Genomic DNA, 26,664 nt, shown 5'->3' with positions numbered 1-26,664 from the left:
TGGTCTATCCTACCTTGGAAGGCCACAAAACTAACAAACATTATCCTGTAATGAGAAAATCAGCTCTACTACAAAATACCATCAACTTGAGCAAACTGTTTTGGAATCTTTGATTTGGCATCTCCTGGAATATTATGTAATTTGCAGTGAAATTTTTACCAAAATAAAAACCCCCTAATTTTGCAGCTCTTTCTCTGCCCTCCCCTGTGTTGCAGGTTTGTAATGTTTGAACACATTTCTGGGTGAATTTCCTATTTGCCGCTGTGTGTGTTATTTGTGGCAGAGAACTATGCCTGGTCAGCAGCTCTAGACCTGGAGCTCGTGGATACTATATGCTGAGTGCACAGAGATCTGCTTAATTTTGTCCAAGATGATTGAGTTAAGCAGTTCCTAGCCTGGACTACTGGAAGGTTCCCACATCCTCTTTGTCCCATTAGCTGAGATGACCTACAGTAGAAAATGTCCAGTGAGTGTAAAGAACTTATTGAAAGTCTGACCTGTGGTGGCACAGTGGACAAAATGTCTACCTGGAATGCTGAGGTCGCCAGTTCCAAACCCCAGTTTTGCCTGGTCAGGGCACATACCTGATGCAGTTACTATGAGTCAATGCTTCCTGCCCCTTCCATCTTTTCTCTCTTTCATCTCTCTAAAAATCAATAAATAAAATCTTAAAAAAAAAGCAAACAGGAGCATTGCTCACATTTTCTATGGATATGTTACAACATATCTTTTAAACTGACCCAAGTTAGGAGAACAAACATACATAGCTGTTACTGAATACTAAAAATATTGAATCAAATGTCAAGGTCAAACAGTCCAATTTGCTTTAGCAAGTAATATCATATATCCTCTTACAAATTTCTGGAAATTGTGAGCTCAGTTTTTCTTGACTATTTTACAAGAAAATGATTTATAACCACAAGATTTGTACAGGTGTTTCTGTTTGGGGGCAGGCAGAACCAATTTAGGAACTGCCAAATTGTGTTTCTAATAAACTGGAAAAAAAATATCTGTGGCACACTACACACAACTAAAAATACAATAGAAATAAAAGAGATCTGGAGGGGCTGGGGGAAATAAAGGTTTCATAGTTTCTCCATCAGAACCAAGGTTCTTCATGGGAGTAAGACTATAGAAAGGATAAAATCACGGGCAATTGATAGTCCTTAGTTATTGAGACACTTTACCTGACCAAGCGGTGGCGCAGTGAATAGAGCGTCGGACTGGGATGTGGTTCAAGACTCTGAGGTCGCCAGCTTGAGCGCGGGTTCCGCTGGCTTGAGCAAAAAGCTCACCAGCTTGGACCCAAGATTGCTGGCTCCAGCAAGGGGTTACTCGGTCTGCTGTAGCCCTTCAGTCAAGGCACATATGAAAGAGCAATCAATGAACAACTAATGTGTCGCAATAAAAAACTGATGATTGATGCTTCTCATCTCTCTCTGTTCCTGTCTGTCTGTCCCTATCTATCCCTCTCTCTGACTCTCTCTCTGTCCCTGTAAAAAAAAAAAAGAGAGACACTTTACATGACAACATGAATCATTACAGAAACCAGTAGCAATACATTCTATGATTATACATAGCAAAAAAGCAAAAAATCTCTGGACATAGATTTGACTGTAATCCTGAAAAAAGAATCTCATCCAGATATTTAGTGCACAGAAGCACATACCTCATGTGTGGTCAAGTTTTGTGCTTTTCTTTTGCGCACAAAGCCTGATGCAATTGAAGATCTTAGGTAGGTTATGCTAAATTAAAAATTTTAAAATTTTCTAAAATTAAAAAATCAATTCCCAGTCATGATTCAAAATTGACATGCATAAAAATATAGCATGGCCTTGGCCATGTAGCTCAGTTGATTGGCAATAATGTTGAAGATTTGAGCCTTGTTCAGTGCACATGTAGGAGCGAACCAATGAATGCATAAAATAAGTGGAACAACAAATCGATGTTCACTCTCTCGCTCTTCTTTTCTTCTCTCTCTCACTTGCTCTCTCAAATCAATCAATAAATTTAGAAAAATAAAAATATAGCATGTACATGTAATGTTACATGTATTAATTGAGCAAGAAGGATTCTGACCTCATTCTCTTCCTGCCTTCTGCTGCATGCTGGTGCCTCCTGTTGACCAAACCCAACTTGATGCTTGTTGCGGTCTGCACAAGTCGCTCTCCCAGTGAGGAGACCAGTGCGGAAAGGAGTAACAGAGGACTGGCTGTGCAGACAGAAAAAATCAAGCTATAGCCACATGATTTTTCTGTATTTTAAGGGGTTTAAAATATGTATTATCCAAATAACACACTATCTCATATCCAGGGTAGTCCGGGCTACTAAGTTAGCTCGGCTAAATGCCTTTTCCTTTGAGAAGGCCTCCTCCCATGCCCAGACAAAAGGAATCTTGCTATTTTCTAGACATCTCTAGTGCTATGTCCTACTCATTGAACACAACAGATGCTGCCTTGGAATCTATGTGCACAAAAACCTCTTTAGTAAATATTTAGCTTCTAAGGCAGAGTTGGTGTCTTGCTTATTCAGAGATCTACAGTCTGAAAATATTACATGAAAAATTCCAGCAATAAACAATTCATAAGTATTAAATTGTGCACCGTTGTGAGTCCCTCCCCTCATCATGGATGGTAAGTACACTATAATAAACATATTTTGAGAGAGACTACACTCACATAATTTCCATTACAGTATAATTGTTCTGTTTTATTATCAGTTGTTTTTACTCTCTTTCTCTGCCTAATTTTAAAATTAAAACTTTATCATAGGTGTGTATGTATAGGAAAAAACATCATATATATATTATATAAGGTTTGGTACTATCCACAGTTTTAGGCATCCACTGCTGGTCATGGACTAGTTCCCCCGATGGGTAAAGGGAAACTACTTTATTGGTTTCTTCCAAAATGCCTCACACAATGCTTTGTACTCTACTTTTTTCTTTTTTATTTTAGTTTATTTTTTTCTTAATTTTACCATGGTGACATCAATAAATCAGGGTACATATGTTCAAAGAAAACATGTCCAGGTTATCTTGTCAATCAATTATGTTGCATACCCATCACCCAAAGTCAGATTGTCCTCCATCACCTTCTATCTAGTTTTCTTTGAGCCTCTCCCCCTCCCCCTTATCCTCTCCCTCCCCCATGCCCCTTAACCACCACACTCTTACCAATGTCTCTTAGTCTCGTTTTTATGTCCCACAAATGTATGGAATCATGTAGTTCCCGGTTTTTTCTTTTTTACTTATTTCACTCCGTATAATGTTATCAAGATCCCACCATTTTGTTGTAAATAATCCGATGTCATCATTTCTTATGGCTGAGTAGTATTCCATAGTGTATATATGCCACATCTTCTTTATCCAGTCTTCTATAGAAGGGCTTTTTGCTTGTTTCCATGTGTTGGCCACTGTGAACAATGCTGCAATGAACATGGGGCTACATGTGTCTTTATGTATCAATGTTTCTGAGTTTTGGGGGTATATACCCACTAGAGAGGGGTCTCAAACTCAACTCAGCATGTGGGCTGCAGAGCAAGATCACAGCCGTTCGGCGGGCCGCACTAGGTCTACAAAAGGCAACTGTTACGCAACACTTTTCTCACTGCAGTTGAAAACAAAAAAAAAATCAGTACAACAAGCACAATCGTACATGCAGTTTACTCAGTGTCACAAAACGACCAGACACTTTAGTTCGCATCACAACTGCTGTTAACTAAGCTAATATCTAGCTAGGATACTAGAGAAATGAAAAATACAAGTAGGCCCCTAGGCTTACTTAATTTTATCCAAAATATTTTGAACTTTGTGGATTAGTCTGCGGGCCGCACAAAATTGTTCGGCGGGCCGCATGTGGCCCGCGGGCAGCGAGTTTGAGACCCCTGCACTAGAGGGATTGCTGGGTCATAAGGTAGTTCTATTTTCAGTTTTTTGAGGAACCACCATACTTTCTTCCATAATGGTTGTACTACTTTACAGTCCCACCAACAGTGAATGAGGGTTCCTTTTTCTCCACAGCCTCTCCAACACTTGCTATTACCTGTCATGTTGATAATAGCTAATCTAACAGGTGTGAGATGGTATCTCATTGTAGTTTTGATTTGCATTTCTCTAATAACTAATAAAGATGAACATCTTTTCATATATCTGTTGGCCATTTGTATTTCTTCCTTGGAGAAGTGTCTGTTCATGTCCTCTTCCCAATTTTTATTGGATTGTTTGTTTGTTTGTTGTTGAGTTTTATGAGTTCTTTGTAAATTTTGATATTAGGCCCTTATCTGAGCTGTTGTTTGAAAATAACATTTCCCATTTAGTTGGCTGTCTGTTTATTTTGTTGTCAGTTTCTCTTGCTGAGCAAAAACTTTTTAGTCTGATGTAGTCCCATTCTTTTATCTTTGCCTTCACTTCTCTTGCCTTTAGAGTCAAATTCATAAAATGCTATTTGAAACCCAGGTCCATGAGTTTAGTACTTATGTCTTCTTCTATGTACTTTATTGTTTGTTTCAGGTCTTATATTTAGGTCTTTGATCCATTTTGAATTAATTTTAGTACACGGGGACAAGCTGTAGTCGAGTTTCATTCTTTTGCATGTGGCTTTCCAGTTTTCCCAGCACCATTTGTTGAAGAGGCTTTCTTTTCTCCATTGTGTGTTGTTGGCCCCTTTATAAAAAATTATTTGATTATATATATGTGGTTTTATTTCTGGGCTTTCTATTCTGTTCCATTGGTCTGAGTGTCTATTTTTCTGCCAATACCATGCTGTTTTGATTGTCGTGGCCCTATAATATAGTTTGAAGTCAGGTATTGTAATGCCCCCAGCTTCATTCTTTTTACTTAGGATTGCTTTGGCTATTCGGGGTTTTTTATAGTTCCATATAAATCTGATGATTTTTGTTCTATTTCTTTAAAAAATGTCATAGGAATTTTGATGGGAATTGCATTAAATTTATAAACTGCTTTGGGTAATATGGCCATTTTGATTATATTTATTTTTCCTATCCAAGAACAAGGAATATTTTTCCATCTCATTGTGTCTTTTTCGATTTCTCTTAACAATGCTTTGGAGTTTTCGTTATATAGGTCCTTTACATTCTTTGTTATGTTTATTCCTAGGTATATTATTTTTTTTGTTGCAATTGTGAAGGGGATTATTTTTCTGAGTTTGTTTTCTAATATTTCATTGTTGGCATATAGAAAGGCTATGGACTTTTGTATGTTAATTTTGTATCCTGTGACCTTACTGTACTGGTTTATTGTTTCTAGTAATCTTTGTGTGGAGTCCTTTGGGTTTTTGATGTATAGGATCATATCATCTGCAAAAAGTAATACCTTTACTTCTTCTTTTCCGATATGGATGCCTTTTATTTCTTTGTCTTGTCTGATTGCTCTGGCCAGAACTTCTAGCATCACATTAAATAAGAGTGGAGAGAGTGGACAACCTTTTCTTGTTCCTGATTTAAGGTGGAAAGTCCTCAGTTTTATGCCATTTAATATGATGTTGGCTGATGGTTTATCATATATGAGGAAACAATCTTTATAAATATTACTATCCATTAAAAATTCAACAGATCAAACCATTTTCTTTGTTCATCTCTTAAGGTCTTATTTATCTTGCCCAATCTGTGCTTTGACACTGCTTTCTCTGATTCTTTCTGTTTGTCTCTGAATCCACAACCAAACTCATCACTCCTTTTGTAATAACTGTGTTTTATACATCCTCCTATTCTTTGCATTCAGCACAGTATATTCTACTTCCAAGTCGTTATGTAGGGTGTTTCAATGATGAGTCAGGAAACCTGGTTAACTGGATGTTAGTCAAAGTAGAATTAGCCATGCATCTTTGATTTTACTTGTTTATGTGAGAGACCACTTTCTCTCATAAGCCATTTCACACTAATGCACGTACACATTAAGTCAACATTCTGTTGCTTAAAATATAAGCTGGACTTAAGTATTCTACAGTAAGCATCTAGCTATCAATGTGGTATGATGTGAGGCACCGCAGAGTTTGCTGCTCTGTTTTTGATAGCCAGAATGCTATTACTCAAACTTCACTTGCCCAGTTTAAGGCCTTATCTCATTAAAATGGAAGTTCTCTTGATACCAGAAATATGTACCAAAGTAAATCTCAAGGATCCTTTAGATATTAATGCCTACTATGTAATTAGTTCTTTACACAAAGACATTTCATGATTGGTTCAGAATAAAGCAGACTGAAATCTTCCCAAGACGGGGAAAGGACTACAAAGAAAAAGGGATTAGAAAGAAGAGCATGAGCCTATGGTAGATAAATTTTGTCTCTTCAAAAGTTTTCTACTAGAGCTGACTGCTTTCACTCATGCACACCTTTGTTTCCATGTGTACTGATATAATTAATACTTGGAACTGAAATGTTAATTTAAATTTTGGGGGATCGTCTCTATGGACTGCATGGGAGAATACTGGGAATTTCAACTTTGCTTCAAATTCAGATGTTCTATAGTTATAAACAAAGTAGAGAATCTAAATTGACATTAGTTTATGTACTCTGTCATCAACTCCCACAGCTATCACTTTTGAAGATTTCAGTTACACTCACCTGGACGAAAGGGAAGAATCAAAAGTACTAAGAACCAAGAATGAACTCACTGATATTTACTATTAGATATTTAAAAACTGGTTTTATTACATATTTATAGAACATTAATAAGAGATTACCTGCACATAGTTCTTGAGTTGCTGCAATCACACACACTCACACACATACACTCATACTCCTATGCACAGCCTATATAAAAATGGTTTATATTTAATCAGCCAATTATACACACAGTTACTTACAGCTGTCGGGAACACTGAGTGAGTAAATGTGGGTGCAAATGAGGAAGATGTGCCCTGAGGAACTAGAATAAATAACATCCAGTCTACAGCTCATCTGCTGATCTCCCCCAGGAAGCCAAGTACTCTTTCTTCCAAGTTGCTTACTTTCCAAAATATAAACACCTTTGTTTCCTCATGCTATTGTAAAATAAATTCTGAAATTACAAGAAAATAAAAGATAAACTTAAACAACTAATTCCTCCCTTCAGGGATAATTTCTGCTAACATTTTGATATTTATCCATCCAGAATTTGCTCTATACAGATATACAGATGTAACTGTACCACTCTTATTTCAAGGATCTTACTTCATAACCAGTGTTTTTATTTAATATTCTATATCTACTTTTTAGATTTAAAATGATTCCAAAATTTTAATAAGCTATACTGAATTGACCAATCCCATGTTGATTTGGGATGAGGTTGTTTTCAATATTTTTCTATTCTAAATCACATTGAAATGAACATACTTGTTCTACATTTGAGCACTTGTCCAATTAATAGGAGAAATTTCTAGAAGTGGAATTGGTAGGTCAAAGATATTTTTAAGCTTTATGATTTGTTGCAAAGTTGTGCTAAAAAAATAAGTGTGTACCCATTCAAAATTTTCTTCCAGTGAAGTATGAGTGTTCATTTGCACACTACTTTTCCCCAAGCCTTCAATTTTGCTAATATTCATTAATCTATTAAGAAAACAGTGTGTCTCACTCTTGGTTTCATTAGAATCCCTGATTCATTGAGAGGTTGAATTTTTTTCTTATATTTTCAGTGGCTTATATTTTTTATTTTTGATGTGTGTATGTGTTGCGTGTGTGCGCAGCGTGTACTACCTGTTCATGTTCCTTGTATTTCCATTTGGAGTATTAGACTTTTCCAACTCTAAAGGTACATAATTCATTTTGATTTTTCTTTTTCTGACACCTCATTTTGAATCTGTAGAACCATCTAACTAGAGTTATTTAGCCTTATCTGACATAAGCACCTTATCTATCCTACACCGCCACATACTTAATATGTAGCCTTACATTTTGTTTTACTCACCTAGTACAAGAAATGGTGAATTTGCAACTATGGTCACAAATGGCACCTCACAGTACAATATCAGACCAAAGCCACTCACCACTGCCAAGGCAACAGAAGTCCCTCCAAAGACTCCAACACACATTTTGTTTTGTGCACAGTCACACCTGTAAATTTGGGGGGAAAATGGAATTTGTGGTGATAACTTTCATACTAAAAATCCATCAGTTCATAACATTGTTGACTTGGACATGTATTGAGAAACCTCTTGGGCAATAATTCCCCTGTGTGCCTGATGGAGACCTTTAATTCCCATGCCAACTGGGAAATAAGAGGATGCAGAAAAGCTGGGAATCTGTTCTCTTACCAGACTTCCCTGGTGATTCTTACATAGTAGCCAAATGCTGATCTACTGGCTGACATTTCAGAACCTCATATTTACACTAAAACACTACAGATTGTTAATTTTAATTGTACTTAATGTACAATATCATATTAGTTTCAGGTGGTAAAATCCAAGTGATCTGACATTTATATAACTTACAAAGGGATCACCTCAATAAATCTAGAACTCACCTAACACCGTACATAGCTACTGCCGTATTATTGACTATATTCCCTATGCTGGACTTAATGTCCCCATGTCTGTTCTGTAACTCTCAATTTGTACTTAATCCTTTCACCTTATTCACCCATTCTTTTAACTCCCCTCCCATTTGCAACCTTCAAAATGTTCTTTGTATCTGAGTCTGTTTCTGTTTTGCTTATTCACTTATTTTAAGATTCTATGTATAAGTGAAATCATGGCATCTGTCATTCTGTGTCTGACTTATTTCACTCAGCACAATACTTTCTAAGTCGATCTGTTCTGTTGCACATGGCAAGATTTTATTCTTTTTTTTTATTTGACTATTGATGTGTAATTAAGTTGCTTCCATATTTTAGCTATTGTAAGTAATGCAGCAGTGATCATATGGATGCACGTATATTTTTGAATTAGTGTTTTGAGTTTCATCAGAATACTCAGAAGGGGAATTGCTGGGTCCTTCTTTGTCTCTTGTTTCAGCCTTTGTTTTAAAGTCTGTTTTGTTTGGTTTAAGTATTGCTACCCAAGCTTTTTGTTTGTTTGTTTCTATGTTCTTGAAATACCTTTTTCCATCCCTTCAGTCTGTGTGTATCTTTCAATTTGAAATAAGTCTTTGTAGACAGCATATGTAAGGGTCTCATTTTTTATCCATTCAACTGCCATATATCCTTCAATGAAGTGTTTAATTCATTTGCATTTAAAGTAATTATCGATAGTTATGTGTTTATTACAATTTTACTATTTATATTTTTTCTTTTTTTTTTCTTTCCTAAAAAAGACCCTTTAACATTTCTTGTAATACTGAATTGGTTGTGATGAACTGCTTTAGCTTTTTCTTATTTGGGATGCTCTTTATCTGTCCTTAGAATCAAAGTGGTAGTTTTTCTGGGTAGAATAATTATAGCTATAGGTCCTTGCTTACCATCACTGAATATTTCCTGCCAATCCCTTCTGGCCTTCAAAGTTTCTTTGAGAAATCAATTTACAATCTTAATGGAAGCTCTGTTATAGGTAACTACCTTTCTCCTTCTGCTTTTAAGATGCTCATTGTCTTTAACCTTTGGTATTTTAATTACGATGTGTCTTGGTGTAGGCCTCTTTACAGTCATCTTCTTTGGGTCTCTGTGCTTCTTGGGCCTGTATGTCTACTCCCTTTACCAGATTAGAAAAAGTTTCTGTTTTTTGTTTTTTCTGCTTTGTTTTATTTTAATTTCTTATCATTATTTTTTCAAATACATAGGTTTTCAATTACTTGCTCTTTTCTCCTTCTGACACCTTCATGATGCAAATATTACACTTGAAATTGTCCCTTTAAACTTTCCTTGTTTTGTTTTTTGGATTTCTTTTTCCTTCTTGCTGGTGTTTTCTACTACATTGTCTTCCAAATCACTGATTCAGCCATCTGCTCCATCTACTTTACTGCTGATTTCATATAATATAGTCTTCATTTCTGACCCATTCTCTTTATGATTCTTATCTCTCTGTTGAAGTTTTCACTAAGTTCATCTATTTTTCCCCTAAGTTCATTGAGGATCCTTATAACCAGTGTTTTGAATTCTGCATCCATAGATTGCTCGTCTCCATTTTAGTTCTTTTTTGGGAGTTTTGTTCTGTTCTTTCATTTGGGACATATTTCTTTGTCTCCTCATTTTGGTAGCCTCCTTGTGTTTTCTATGCATTAGGCAGAGCTGCTACATCTCCTGGTCATTATAGACTGGCCTTATATAGTAGGTGTTCTGTAGGGCCTAGTGGGGCAAGCTCCCTATTCGCTAGACCTGGGTACTACTCTCAGTGAGCTGTATGCAATATCCAGTTGTAGTTGAGCCTTGATTGCTATTGGCATACCAATGAGAGAAATTGACCCCCCTGGCCAATGTGCTGTGCAGGAACTGACCCCACTGAGCAGGACTCACTTTAGCAGGTCTCTGGTGTGTTGCTCAGGGAGGTGGTTGGGTGCTGCTCCAGCACGGTCTGAAGCTGGCCATCAGGAGGGGTCTAGTTTGGGGGCCTCCCAAGAAGTTCAGGCCAATGGCAGCTACCTGTGCCCTGACTGAGGAAAATCCACAGCATGAACCAAGACAGGTGGTTTTATGGAAAAACCACTCAAAATGGCTCAGGTGTACCTAAGTTGGGGGCAGTGGGGTCTTAGTAAATCACCAGAAGAAGGTAACATTGTGAGCCAGGTTAATGGAGACTTAGATGGCGCCCACCTACTGGCTCTGTGGAGGAGGACTCAGCAAAGGAACAGTGGCCTCTGCCAACACTTCTGTCTGAGATAAAGCTGCCCCTGCAGCCTTTGCTGGATAACTCAGTTTCTCCCTGTATATTTCTGTAGCCTTTTGAGCTGCTGCCTCAGCACTGGAGCTCAGAGTGAGTGGGTCTGAGTAAGTTCATGCACAGGCCCTTTAAGAGGAACTGCCTGCAACTCCAGCAGTTCTTTGTGTCACTCAGCCTCAATCCTATCTGGTTTTCACAGCCAGAAGTTATGAGGACTTCTCTTCCCAGCACTGGAACCCTTGGGCTGGAGAATCTGGTATGGAGCTGGGAACCCTTGCTCCTCAGGGTGAACTTCTGCAGCCAAGGTGTACCTCCCAATTTTAACCACCACATGTGGGTACAGGACCAGCCCATTTTCTCATCTCTGCCCCTCCTACTACTCTCAAGGTGACTTTTATTTATAATCCTCAGTTATAGGACTTCTGTTCAATGTGATTTCAGATTCTGAACGATGGTGGTTCTGGAGTTCAAAAGTAATTTTGACGTGGTTGTTGGAGAATGAGAATACCACATTTACCTACTCTGCTATCTTGGCCAGAAACCTGTATTTTAATATTTCTCAACCTACTGGTGCTATGAGTTAAATTCAAGGCCTAAAATCAACATTAAATGCACAAATTCCAAGAATAAAAGTTAATTTTTTGTTACAAATAAATTTTTATTAAAATGAAACTTTTTAAAACAACATTGTGGAGTGACGTCACAGAAATGGCGCCGTGAGCAGCGCGTCCGACAGCTCTCCCCTAAATCACAACAAATTTATCAACTAGAAACAGAAAAATTTATCCTCGGAGCATTCCGGAGTTCCACACAAACTGATAGCGAAAGGACTGTTATCACTTGAATCTGAGAGACGAGGGTGTGGAGGAAGCTACCACAGGGACGTTCTTTCAAACCGCAAGGAAGTGCGCCTGTGGTGAGTCAGCCCATATACTTGGGAACCGCGAGCCCCCGCGAGCCGCCGCCGCGAGCGGCCGCGTGCGCCCGGTCCGGTTGAGCACCGCTGACGTTCCCAGTGGCCCGCACACTGCGAGTGGGGGTCGCCGGACACCGGTGCCCGGAGCGCCCCACTCGCGCGCGTGCCTTGGGCATTCCACGCGCCCAGGGCGCCCTGCTGGCCCGCACACCCAGGGGGCTCCATTATCCTGTGCCTGGTGCGGTCTAGCCGCCAGCGGCGGGGCGAGCGGGAGAGGCTTGGGAGATTCTCTCCGTGGGCGGGGCACCTCACCCAGCCATTCAAGCTAACAATCAAGCGTTGGGGGAGGGGCGCGCGCAGGCAGCCTAAAATACCTTCGGAAACACAGCTGCGACCCAATCACTGAAATTAGCTTAACCCATAAAATCTGCGCACCCTCGGTTCTAATTGATAAGATCTCTCTCAATTCAGCGTTCCAAGACAAGAGGCGTGATATTCTTTAGTGCCTCTCGCTAAAGGGGCGGGGGCAACTTCTGATTAATAGAGCCTCCATATTCAGGGATAAATGCTAACAAGAAGGACTTGGCAGATAATAAGGTCTATACTACACTAGTCGTAAGCAGAGACTAGTGCCTCTTCTTCCCTGCAAAAACAGGCTACAAAGTGTGGAAAGCCTGGGTTGAGAGGTCCAACTAAATGATAGGCGCTGAACAGTCACCTTGACAACAATTGACTCCCACCCCCGCCTGATTACACTGGAGGCCCTGACTGTCAGAGCCTTTCCCAAAGCCTTGCACTGAGTGGGGATAGAGTGGGGATTTCCCAGCTCTTTGAGCCTCTTACTCCCCAGGCAGAAGCAGTTGCAGCCTTATAGCTGGATCACCAGGCTGCTAATTCAGAAAGGGGGGACTAGGAGAGAGAATCCAGGAAAGCAAACTCTCTCATCGTTGGACCCTGCAAACGCCAACAAGCCTTTACTTCCAGTAAGACTAAAGCCAATTATATGACATTGCCCTAGAATCCCATCAACTGCAAATCCCTACCTAAGGGTGACACAGGGGCAGAGCCTGGGGTACAGAGTCACCGACCAGGAAGAGGGAGAGAAAAGAAAAAGGAAGAAGTTAACCTCTCAAAATCAAGAAAAACCCACAGACTTTACAACTTGATCCACTATTTTTTTTTTGTTGTTGTTGTTTGTTTCTTCTATCTTTTTGCCTTTATTTCCTCCACCTCGGTCCTTCTCTTCTCTGCCCATCTTATGCTTCCCCTTTCTTGAACTACACTACCCATGAGTGTTGCATTTTATTTTTCTTCTTCATCCTCACCCTCCTTTAAGGTTATACTCCAAAACACTTAGCTCTCACTCTCTCCTCTTTTGTTTTTTTTTTTTTTGTCTTGCTTTATTTTGTTTTTTTCCCTTCCTATTTTATTTCTTCCTTCGTTTTTCTCTTTTTCTTATTTTTTCCTTTCTATTTGTTTTTTCTTTTCTCATTTTACTTTCCTCTCATATAATCCTCAATCACGAACAAATTAGTTAATTTGGGACTCAAGGCTTTTTTTTGGCTTTATTTCTCTTTTTTGCTTTTGTTTTTATTTTTTTTTTCTTGTTTGTTTATTTTTGTGGCATTTTGGGTCCTCCCAACCCAAGGTCTCCATTGTATTTAGTCTTCGCTCCACTTAATACAACAGATTTTTACTTATTATTTTTATTTTTTCTTCTTTATTATTCTTTTTTGGTCCTTTTTTCTGGTTCCCTCTTATCCCTCTCATTATATCTCTTAGTTGACCATCACATACAAGCAAATCATCTTATGCTTGTCTAAGATTTTCTTCCATTTTTTTTTTTTTTTGCATTTAGTAGGTCCCTACTCCCTTTTTTTTGCCCCTTGAACTCTTCACCCCAAATCAGGCCCTCCATTTTAGGCACGATATTTCCCTGAGGAGGGGAGAGGAGGGAAAGAGAAGAGAGAAAAAAGGGGGAAATAATAAATTATTACTGTTTTTTTTTTTTGTGGGGTGTTTTACCTTTTTTTTTTGTTTGTTTGTTTTGTGGTTTTTTTTTTTTTTACTTTTTACTCTTTATTAATTCTAATTAGTGCTATCAATAAGACCACCCTCAGATGCCGATAAGAAAGAGGAAATCGAATATTATGGATACAAAAGAAAGAGAGGTAACACAAATAGATGTGGAAAAATCTATGGAGAAAAGACTTAACATATTGGAAGCCTTGGAGCTAAATGACAGAGAATTTAAAATAGAAATCTTAAAAATACTCAGAGATATACAAGAAAACACAGAAAGGCAATATAGGGAGATCAGAAAACAACTCAATGAACACAAAGAATATATTACCAAGGAAATTGAAACTATAAAAACAAATCAAACAGAAATGAAAAACTCAATTCACGAGCTGAAAAACGAGGTAACAAGCTTAGCTAACAGAACAGCCCAGATTGAAGATAGGATTAGTGAAATAGAAGACAAACAACTTGAGGCACAACAGAGAGAAGAAGAAAGAGACTCAAAAATAATAAAAAACGAGAAAGCCCTACAGGAATTGTCTGACTCCATCAGAAAGAATAACATAAGAATAATAGGTATATCAGAGGGAGAAGAGAAAGAAAATGGAATGGAGAATATACTCAAACAAATAATAGACGAGAACTTCCCAAGCCTGTGGAAGGAACTAAAGCCTCAAATTCAAGAAGCAAACAGAACACCAAGTTTTCTTAACCCCAACAAACCCACTCCAGGGCACATCATAATAAAGATGACACAAACCAATGACAAAGAAAAAATTCTCAAGGCAGCCAGGGAAAAGAAGAGTACAACATATAAAGGAAGGCCTATTAGATTATCATCAGATTTCTCAGCAGAAACTCTACAAGCTAGAAGAGAGTGGACCCCAATATTTAAAGCCCTGAAAGAGAGGAACTTTCAGCCAAGAATACTATACCCATCAAAGCTATCCTTCAAGTATGAAGGAGATATAAAAACATTCACAAATACAGAAAAGATGAGAGAATTTATCAACAGAAAGCCCCCACTCCAGGAAATACTAAAGGGGGTTTTCCAACCAGATTCAAAGAACAAAAGAAAACAACACCACAAGTAACAGCTCCACCAAGAACACAATAAAACCAAACTTAAACTGTGACAACAAAGGAAAAAAAGGGGGGAGAGGATGGAGATTAACAGTAGCAAAGGATGATGAAGTGCAGAAATACTTATAAGATAGGGTACTACAATGAATATGGTAGGTACCCTTTTCATTACTTAATGGTAAACACCCTTAAAAAAACCACCACAAAAACACTCGACTTAAAAAAGGTAGCAACAGAGGAAAGAAGTATGGAACACAAACAAACAAAAACAAATGATAGAAAAACAAAAGAGAAGAATCAAACTAGATACAAAACTAACAGAAAGCAATTTATAAAATGGCAGTAGGGAACCCACAAGTGTCAATAATTACACTAAATGTAAAAGGATTAAACTTACCAATAAAAAGACACAGAGTAGCAGAATGGATTGAAAAAGAAAATCCAACTATATGCTGCCTACAAGAAACACATCTAAGCAACAAGGATAAAAACAAATTCAAAGTGAAAGGCTGGAAAACAATACTCCAAGCAAACAACACCCAAAAAAAAGCAGGTGTAGCAATACTCATATCTAATAATGCTGACTACAAGACAGAAAAAGTACTCAGAGACAAAAATGGTCATTTCATAATGATTAAGGGGAAGTTGAATCAAGAAGACATAACAATCCTTAATATATATGCACCAAACCAAGGAGCACCAAAATATATAAGACAGCTACTTATTGACCTTAAAACAAAAACTAACAAAAATACAATCATACTTGGAGACCTCAATACACCGCTGACATCTCTAGATCGGTCATCCAAACAGAGAATCAATAAAGATATAGTGGCCTTAAACGAAATACTAGAACACCTGGATATGATAGACATCTACAGGACACTTCATCCCAAAGCGACAGAGTATACATTTTTCTCTAGTGTACATGGAACATTCTCAAGAATTGACCATATGTTGGGCCACAAAGACAATATCAGCAAATTTAGAAAAATTGAAATTGTACCAAGCATATTTTCTGATCATAAAGCCTTGAAACTAGAATTCAACTGCAAAAAAGAGGGGGAAAAACCCACAAAAATGTGGAAACTAAACAACATACTTCTAAAAAATGAATGGGTCAAAGAAGAAATAAGCGCAGAAATCAAAAGATATATATATAGACAAATGAAAATGAAAATACGACATATCAGAATCTCTGGGATGCAGCAAAAGCAGTAATAAGAGGAAAGTTCATATCACTTCAGGCCTATATGAACAAACAAGAGAGAGCCGAAGTTAACCACTTAACTTCACACCTTAAGGAACTAGAAAAAGAAGAACAAAGACAACCCAAAACCAGCCGAAGAAAGGAGATAATAAAAATCAGAGCAGAAATAAATGAAATAGAGAACAGAAAAACTATAGAAAAAATCAATAAAACAAGGAGCTGGTTCTTTGAAAAGATCAACAAAATTGACAAACCCTTGGCAAGACTCACCAAGGAAAAAAGACACAGGACTCAAATAAATAAAATCCAAAATGAAAGAGGAGAGATCACCACAGACATCATAGATATACAAAGAATTATTGTAGAATACTATGAAAAATTATATGCCACCAAATACAACAATCTAGAAGAAATGGATAAATTCCTAGAACAATACAACCTTCCTAGACTGAGTCATGAAGAAGCAGAAAGCCTAAACAGACCAATCAGCAGGGAGGAAATAGAAAAAACTATTAAAAATCTCCCCAAAAATAAAAGTCCAGGCCCAGACGGTTATACTAGTGAATTCTATCAAACATTCAAAGAAGACTTGGTTCCTATTCTACTCAAAGTCTTCCAAAAAATTGAAGAAGAAGCAATACTTCCAAACACATTTTATGAGGCCAACATAACCCTCATACCAAAACCTGGCAAGGATGGCACAAAGAAAGAAAACTACAGACCAATATCTCTAATGAATACAGATGCTAAAATACTAAACAAAATACTGGCAAACCGAATACAACAACATATTAAAAAAATAATACATCATGATCAAGTGGGATTCATCCCAGAATCTCAAGGATGGTTCAACATACGCAAAACGGTTAACGTAATACACCATATCAACAAAACAAAGAACAAAAACCACATGATCTTATCAATAGATGCAGAAAAGGCTTTTGATAAAATACAACACAATTTTATGTTTAAGACTCTCAACAAAATGGGTATAGAAGGAAAATATCTCAACATGATAAAGGCCATATATGATAAACCATCAGCCAACATCCTATTAAACGGCATAAAACTGAGGACTTTCTACCTTAAATCAGGAACAAGACAGGGTTGTCCACTCTCTCCACTCTTATTTAACGTGGTGCTAGAAATTCTGGCCAGAGCAATCAGACAAGACAAAGAAATAAAAGGCATCTATATCGGAAAAGAAAAAGTAAAGCTATCACTTTTTGCTGATGATATGATCCTATACATCGAAAACCCGAAGGACTCCACAAAAAGATTATTAGAAACAATAAACCAATACAGTAAGGTCGCAGGATACAAAATTAACATACAAAAGTCCATAGCCTTTCTATATGCGAACAATGAAATATTAGAAAACCAACTCAAAAAAATAATCCCCTTCACGATTGCAACAACAACAAAAAAATACCTAGGAATAAACATAACAAAGAACATAAAGGACCTATATAATGAAAATTACAAAGCATTGTTAAGGGAAATCGAAAAAGATACAATGAGATGGAAAAATATTCCTTGTTCTTGGATAGGAAGAATAAATATAATCAAAATGGCCATATTACCCAAAGCAATATACAAATTTAATGCAATTCCCATCAAAATCCCTATGAGATTTTTTAAAGAAATGGAACAAAAAATCATCAGATTTATATGGAACTATAAAAAACCCCGAATAGCCAAAACAATCCTAAGGAAAAAGAATGAAGCTGGGGGCATTACAATACCTGACTTTAAACTATATTATAGGGCCACGATAATCAAAACAGCATGGTATTGGCAGAAATATAGACACTCAGACCAATGGAACAGAATAGAAAGCCCAGAAATAAAACCACATATATATGGTCAAATAATCTTTGATAAAGGGGCCAACAACACACAATGGAGAAAAGAAAGCCTCTTCAACAAATGGTGTTGGGAAAACTGGAAAGCCACATGCAAAAGAATGAAACTCGACTACAGCCTGTCCCCGTGTACTAAAATTAATTCAAAATGGATCAAAGACCTAAATATAAGACCTGAAACAATAAAGTACATAGAAGAAGACATAGGTACTAAAATCATGGACCTGGGTTTTAAAGAACATTTTATGAACTTGACTCCAATGGCAAGAGAAGTGAAGGCAAAGATAAATGAATGGGACTACATCAGAATTAAAAGTTTTTGCTCAGCAAGAGAAATTGATATCAAAATAAACAGACAGCCAACTATATGGGAACTGATATTTTCAAACGACAGCTCAGATAAGGGCCTAATATCCAAAATTTACAAAGCACTCATAAAACTCAACAACAAACAAACAAGCAATTCAATAAAAAAATGGGAAGAGGACATGAACAGACACTTCTCCCAGGAAGAGATACAAATGGCCAACAGATACATGAAAAGGTGCTCAGCTTCATTAGTTATTAGAGAAATGCAAATCAAAACTACAATGAGATACCACCTCACTCCTGTTAGATTAGCTATTATCAACAAGACGGGTAATAGCAAATGTTGGAGAGGCTGTGGAGAAAAAAGAACCCTCATTCACTGTTGGTGGGACTGTAAAGTAGTACAACCATTATGGAGGAAAGTATGGTGGTTCCTCAAAAAACTGCAAATAGAACTACCTTATGACCCAGCAATCCCTCTACTGGGTATATACCCCAAAACCTCAGAAACATTGATACGTGAAGACACATGTATCCCCATGTTCATTGCAGCACTGTTCACAGTGGCCAAGACATGGAAACAACCAAAAAGCCCTTCAATAGAAGACTGGATAAAGAAGATGTGGCACATATACACTATGGAATACTACTCAGCCATAAGAAATGATGACATCAGATCATTTACAGCAAAATGGTGGGATCTTGATAACATTATAAGGAGTGAAATAAGTAAATCAGAAAAAAACAAGAACTACATGATTCCATACATTGGTGGAACATAAAAATGAGACTAAGAGACATGGACAAGAGTGTGGTGGTTACCAAGGGTGGGGGGGGGGAGGGAAGACATGGGAGGGAGGGAGGGAGGGAGAGAGTTAGGGGGAGCGGGAGGGGCACAGAGAACTAGATGGAGGGTGACGGAGGACAATCTGACTTTGGGCGAGGGGTTTGCAACATAATTTGATGACAAAATAACATAGACATGTTTTCTTTGAATATATGTACCCTGATTTATTAATGTCATCCCATTACCATTAATAAAAATTTATTAAAAAAAAACAACATTGTTGTTTATAAAAGTTTAAGATAAGAAAGTAACAAAGGCCTGACCAGGCAGTGGTGCAGTGGATAGAGCATCACCCTGAGACGCTGAGGACCCTTGTTTGAAATCCGGAGGTGGCCTGCTTGAGTGCCAGCTTGAGCACGGGCTCATCAGCTTGAGTGCGGGGTCACTGGCTTGAGCGTGGGATTATAGATATGACCCCATGGTCACTGGCTTGAGCCCAAAGGTCGCTTATTTGAAGCCCAAGGTAACTAGCTTGAAGCCCAAGGTCACTAGCTTGAGTTTAAGGTTGCTGGCTTGCGCTCAAGGTTGCTGGCTTGAGCAAGGGTCACTGGCTCAGCTGGAGCCCCCCAGTCAAAGCACATATGAGAAAGCAATCATTGAACAACTAAAGTGATGCAACAGTTGATGCTTCTCATCTGTCTTCCTGTCACTGTCTGTTCCACTCTCCCTCTCCCTCTCTCACTAAAAATGTTTTTAATAAAAGTAACAAAGATGAACATTGAAATCGGAAAGATTAATGTGGATAAATGTTACTTATGTTTTTTCCATTTTCTCTTTCAAATTTTTGGATCTTTTGGTGAAAGTTTTTCAGAGGATTGAGGGAGAGATATATATTATTGTCTATAGTGACGCTGACTGGTTGTGTTGAATATACTTGCAGATATGCCAGTTCCCAAGAAGGACCTCAGTTTAAGCCGTTTTCCAAATGACTTAGGGAGAATCTTAGAACTTGAGATTTCCTGGACCCCAGCTCTGTAGATTCTGATTCAGTATGGTTGTAGTAAAGCTGCAGAATCAATGTGTCTAAAAATTCTCTATATGATTCCAATGCTCAGGGAGATTTGGGCACACTGGCAGCAAAATGATCAATTTTCTGAAATTTTTATTCACTTATCAGGAAAGGACTAAATTAGAAGTTATAACATTTAAATAACAATATATATGCTTGATGAGGGATTCACATATTCTTTGACAGAGGTCATAAGTAAGGAATAGTTTACAGTGGATTTAAGAAGGGAAAGATTTTCCAGATTTTATCATAAATTGATTTAATATTTGGAGTAAGTTTTGTCATTTCCAAAATGTCAGAAAATTGTGAAATAGTCAATATACTTACAACTACTTGCTATAGAATAAAGTTCAATTTGGAGCATAAACTTTTTAAAAAGTCTTCGTCTTGTTCAAATAACTTCACTTCAAAGGGAATATATATGGAGCCCCAAAATGTATTTGAATAAAGATCTGCCTGAGCTAAATGCATGTAGACAAGAAAAACCATACACTGTATTTAATATAAGTGTGTGTGATGCCCTGGCTGGGTGGCTTGGTTAGAGCATAGTCCCAGTATACCAAGGTTGCAGGTTCTGTGCTCAGTCAGGACACAGACAGGAATCAACCAATGAATGTATAAATAAGTGGAACAACGTATCAATGTTTCTCTCTCTCTCAATTAATTTAAAAAAATTTTAAGTTTATATGATACAGGCAGGATGCAAACATCTGAGGGACTGTCTAGAAGGCTCCATCCAGAAAAGAGATAAGAGATTCTCAGTGATAAAAAAGAATTAGGGTCAAGAGATGTCCAAGGAATGTACAAAATCACTCACAGAAAAATTAGTTTTATATTTAAGCTCAGAGGAGGCATGTATTAGAGACCATCACAGTAGCATTTGTGACTTAAGAATTGTTGTGCAAAAAAAAAAAAAAAAAAAGAAATCTTTATATTCTTCTTGGACATGCTCCAACCCAGGAACTGGCTTAAGATAAAGAGGAAAAGAAAAAGTAATAAAATAAGGTAGCAATCCCTTTTTCCCTATTAAGGGTTATCCCATGCAGCATGCTCCAGATAAGAGAATGAGGGGAAACATAAAGTTGCTTTGTGTTTAAATACACAGGTATATTTAAAATGTTAGTCACATAAGCATAAAAACGTTTCCAAAGACAAATATAAATCACTTTGTATTTGCCTTCAATACAAGATTTTCTGCATTACTGTCCCAATTATTTGAAAGATACAGAAGAAATTATACTGTATCTTCAGAAACAACTACCTAGTAGAAAATTTTTTCAATCCAGTCATTAGTAGACCCCATGCTCATTTTAAAAAATTCTTTATAGTACTAATACTAAGTTTTGTTTTCTTTCTTTTCCTTTTCCGATCATAAGAGCTCAAAATACCTTTATGTAATGCCTAGATAACATTTTTTAAGTGCTTAACAAGGTAAACCTCACATAAGTACAATTGGGACACTCAAGTCAATTTAATTTTTTATATAGCTAGGAACACTTCTTCATATTTATAGTAGAAATAAGAGCTTGTTTCTTAAATCTGTTAGCATATCTTCTTCCAAATGGAACAGTTAACCATAAGTACTACAATGTCAGGTAAAAACATATGCCAAATCAAACAAGACTGGTAAAATTTTCTTTTTACTATTCCATTTGAGTGCATACTATTCCTAATGGGTAAAATTTTTTTAAATATCAAGTTTAAAAAGTAAAAGTTTAGCAGCAAAGGATGGAGTGGGAGTTTTCAAATTCTCATCTCCCACATAAACATAGACAAACAAGCATAAATCTTCAAAAGTTATTCTATGAACTAGGAAAAACAGTGAAAAATAAAAGGGATACATTTCAAAACAGGAAGATTTACATCCCTATCTCACCCCCTCTCTGGTATAGTACAAGTTACCTGATAGTGGCAGGTGTATTAAAATGGCCAGAGTCTTAAAGGAACAATAGTCTTTTAAAAACAGCAACAGTCATGTTACTAGTATGGTACTATTTGCATTTATGGAGGGAGCAAAGACTTTATACGTAAAATATTTAAATATCTGTTCTAACCTGTTTAGTGGCTACTTGAAGGACTGATGCAGGGCATGGCTCTGTTTTCTAGAACTCAGGTCTAGGAAGCTAGAAACACCATGATTTGAATTAGCCCTCATATATGTAAAAGATTACAGCCCAAATATACAAAAGACTGCCGAAAGCAAAAGGTGGGGAGTATTTCTCTGGGAATGTAGGATGTTCAAAAGCACCAGTGTACACTGGAGATTTTAGGAAGTCACACAGAGCAAGTATACACTCAGAAAAATAAAAAACCTGAGAAAACTCTAAGCTTCCCTCTGGGGCTGATCCCGGGCACAGTGTAAGCCTGGCTAAGTGTTCATGGAGGTTCCAGGTACACAGCCATTTTTCAAAGACTGGCAGAGCTCCTGGCACCCACGGAAGTCTTTGTCAAAATGTTAGAAAAACAGGAGCTAAGGAACAGAGATATCAATAACTGTATAAACAAGGAATACAGTGTTTGCAGTAATAATTTGGAACAGTCACTAGAAGATGGATTATTATACCCTTAAACAAGCAAGCAAGCAACAGAAAATCCTGGAAAAGTGGGAATCTGATTTCTAGTTACCACATTTTAATAGTCAAATGTTCAGTTTTCAACAAAAGCAAAAGAAATCTCAAAGCATACAGAAAAAAATACAGGAAAGTATGACTCAGAAAAAGGAACAAAATAAATGAACAGATATCATTCTTGAAGAAAGAGTGATTGAATTTACTAGAGAAAGACTGAAGACTATAAAACACTGTCTCAAATATGCTCAGAGAGCTAAAGGAAAGCAGCACTGACAAGACAATGAGGAAACTAGTCTATGAACCAAATAGCAGTAGAAATAAAAAGACAATTTTTTAAAAAAGGATCCAAACAAATTCTTTAGTTAAAAAACACAGCAACTTAAAAATCAAAATAGAAGAAGTGTTCAACAGCAGTTTTAGCAGGCAGGAGAATCAGTGAACTTGAAGATAGGATCATTGAAATTATTGAGTCTAGGCAGGGGGAAAAAAAAGAATGAAGAAAAGAGAAAAGAACCTCAGAGTACTGTGGGATATCAGCAAGCACAAAATATACAATATGGGAGCCCGGAAGAAGAAAAAGAGGCAGGAAAAATATTTGAAGAAATAATGGCTTACACTGTGCCTGGGGATCAGTCCCAAGGAAAGCTTAGGGTTTTCTCAGCTTTTTTCTGAGGAGCTTTGTGAACTTCAAATAGAATGAACTCAAAAGGATCCAGACTGAGACACATTATAATATGAAACCGTTAAAAGATAAAGAGAGAATCTAGAAAGCAACAAGAATAAAATAACTCACCATATACAAGGGACCCTTAATAAGCAAAAAAAGCTTATTACTCATCAGAAACCATAGAGGCCAAGGTATAGTTGATTGATATTTAAAGTGTTAAAAGAAAAAACCCACCAGCTGAAAATCTTGTATTCAGCAAAACTGTCCTTCAAGTCAAGTAGAGACTGACCAGGTGGTGGCACAGTGGATAGAACATCAACCTGGGACACTGAGGACCCAGGTTTGAAACCCCAAGGTGGCCTGCTTGAGTGCTGGCTTGACCACTGGCTTATCCAGCTTGAGCACGGGCCTACCACCTTGAGCACGGGATCGTAGATATGACCCCATGGTCACTGGCTTGAGCCCAAAGATCGCTGACTTGAAGCCCAAGGTCGCTACTTTGAGTCCAAGGTTGCTGGTTTGAGCTCAAGGTTGCTTGCTTGAGCAAGGGTCACTGGCTCAGCTGGAGCCCCCCAGTCAAGGCACATATGAGAAAGCACTCAGTGAACAATCAAGGTGCAACAACTGTGAGTTGATGCTTCTCATCAATCCTTTCCTGTCTGTCCCTGTCTGTCCTTCTCTCTATCTCTCCCATGCAAAAAAGAAAAAGTAGAAATTAAGATCTTCCAGGATAAAGAAGAGCCAGGTTTGTTACCACTAGACCTGCCCTATGCTAAAGGGAATCCCTAGGGGGAAAAAAGAATATTAAAATTAACTCTAAGTGATATGAAGAAATACAGTTCTCAAGTAAAGGTGAATACATGGACAAATATAAAACCAAGTATTATTGTATTTTGGGTTTGTAACTCTACATTTTATTTCCTACAGAATTTAATAGAGAAATACATAAATGTAATTATAAATATATGTTAAAGGGCATACGAGTATAAAGATATAATTTGGGCTCTGGCCGGTTGGCTCAGTGGTAGAGCATCGGCCTGGCATGCAGCAGTCCCAGGTTTGATTCCTGGCCAAGGCACACAGAGAAGCCCCCATCTGCTTCCACCCTTCCTCCTCTCCTTCCTCTCTGTCTCTCTCTTCCCCTCCCGCAGCCGAGGCTCCACTGGAGCAAAGCTTGCCCAGGCGCTGAGGATGACTCTGTGGCCTCTGCCTCAGGTGCTAAAATGGCTCTGATTTCGGCAGAGCAACGCCCCAAGATGGGCAGAACATCGCCCCCTGGTGGGCATGCCAGGTGGATCCCGGTCGGGCGCATGTAGGAGTCTATCTGACTGCCTCCCCGTTTCCAGCTTCGGAAAAATACAAAACAAATAAAGAAAAAAGATATAATTTGTAACAATAACAACATGGTGGGGGGGTACAGAGATGTATGGAAGCAACATATTTGTGTGTTTTTTAAGTTAAGTTGGTATCAGGTATGAATTTAATATAGATTCTTTTAAATTTAGGATGTCATATGCCACAAACAAAAATCTCTAAAAATCATTACAATAAGAAATGGGAATTAAGACAGCTCACTAGAAAACTATAAATTAAACATAAAAGAATGTGTAACAAATGAAATGAAAAGCAAAAACCTGCAAGATATATGGGGAAAAAATAGCAAAACTTAAGTTTTTGTTCACAATTATTTTAAATATTAATGGTTATACTCTCCAGTCAAGAAACATGAAATTGGTGGAATGAATAACATAGCATAATTCAACTATATGCTGTTTACAAGAGAGACTCACTTTAGATCAAAAGACATAAATAAATTGAAAAAGATATTTCGTACAAATAGTAATAAAAAACAGCAGAGGTGTCTATACTTTTATCAGACACAAGGATTTCCAGTGATGTATAAGCCCCTGTAATTATATAAATTTTTTATATATTATTTTTTTTATTTTTTTTTATTTTTATTTTTTTTTATAAATTTTTATTAATGGTAATGGGATGACATTAATAAATCAGGGTACATATATTCAAAGAAAACATGTCTAGGTTATTTTGTCATCAAATTATGTTGCAAACCCCTCTCCCAAAGTCAGATTGTCCTCCGTCACCCTCCATCTAGTTCTCTGTGCCCCTCCCCCTCCCCCTAACTCTCTCCCTCCCTCCCTCCCTCCCATGTCCTCCCTCCCCCCCACCCTTGGTAACCACCACACTCTTGTCCATGTCTCTTAGTCTCATTTTTATGTTCCACCAATGTATGGAATCATGTAGTTCTTGTTTTTTTCTGATTTACTTATTTCACTCCTTATAATGTTATCAAGATCCCACCATTTTGCTGTAAATGATCCGATGTCATCATTTCTTATGGCTGAGTAGTATTCCATAGTGTATATGTGCCACATCTTCTTTATCCAGTCTTCTATTGAAGGGCTTTTTGGTTGTTTCCATGTCTTGGCCAATGTGAACAGTGCTGCAATGAACATGGGGCTACATGTGTCTTCACGTATCAATGTTTCTGAGGTTTTGGGGTATATACCCAGTAGAGGGATTGCTGGGTCATAAGGTTTTGCAGTTTTTTGAGGAACCACCATACTTTCCTCCATAATGGTTGTACTACTTTACAGTCCCACCAACAGTGAATGAGGGTTCCTTTTTCTCCACAGCCTCCCCAACATTTGCTATTACCCATCTTGTTGATAATAGCTAATCTAACAGGAGTGAGGTGGTATCTCATTGTAGTTTTGATTTGCATTTCTCTAATAACTAATGAAGCTGAGCATCTTTTCATATATCTGTTGGCCATTTGTATCTCTTCCTGGGAGAAGTGTCTGTTCATGTCCTCTTCCCATTTTTTTATTGGATTGCTTGTTTGTTTGTTGTTGAGTTTTATGAGTTCTTTGTAAATTTTGGATATTAGGCCCTTATCTGAGCTGTCGTTTGAAAATATCAGTTCCCATATAGTTGGCTGTCTGTTTATTTTGATATCAGTTTCTCTTGCTGAGCAAAAACTTTTAATTCTGATGTAGTCCTATTCATTTATCTTTGCCTTCACTTCTCTTGCCATTGGAGTCAAGTTCATAAAATGTTCTTTAAAACCCAGGTCCATGATTTTAGTACCTATGTCTTCTTCTATGTACTTTATTGTTTCAGGTCTTATATTTAGGTCTTTGATCCATTTTGAATTAATTTTAGTACACGGGGACAGGCTGTAGTCGAGTTTCATTCTTTTGCATGTGGCTTTCCAGTTTTCCCAACACCATTTGTTGAAGAGGCTTTCTTTTCTCCATTGTGTGTTGTTGGCCCCTTTATCAAAGATTATTTGACCATATATATGTGGTTTTATTTCTGGGCTTTCTATTCTGTTCCATTGGTCTGAGTGTCTATTTTTTTGCCAATACCATGCTGTTTTGATTATCGTGGCCCTATAA

At 37.5% G+C, this 26,664-nt stretch overlaps 1 pseudogene; it reads right to left on the bottom strand.

Annotated features, from left to right (window-relative positions):
* Positions 1–26,664, bottom strand: part of LOC136306590 (patched domain-containing protein 3-like) — a 55,869-nt pseudogene that overhangs the window by 17,074 nt on the left and 12,131 nt on the right.

This window comes from Saccopteryx bilineata, chromosome 5 (assembly GCF_036850765.1).
Source record: "Saccopteryx bilineata isolate mSacBil1 chromosome 5, mSacBil1_pri_phased_curated, whole genome shotgun sequence".
Lineage (NCBI taxonomy): Eukaryota > Metazoa > Chordata > Mammalia > Chiroptera > Emballonuridae > Saccopteryx > Saccopteryx bilineata.
Note: the sequence above shows the minus strand (reverse complement) of the source record. Positions and strands in the feature narration are given on the sequence as shown.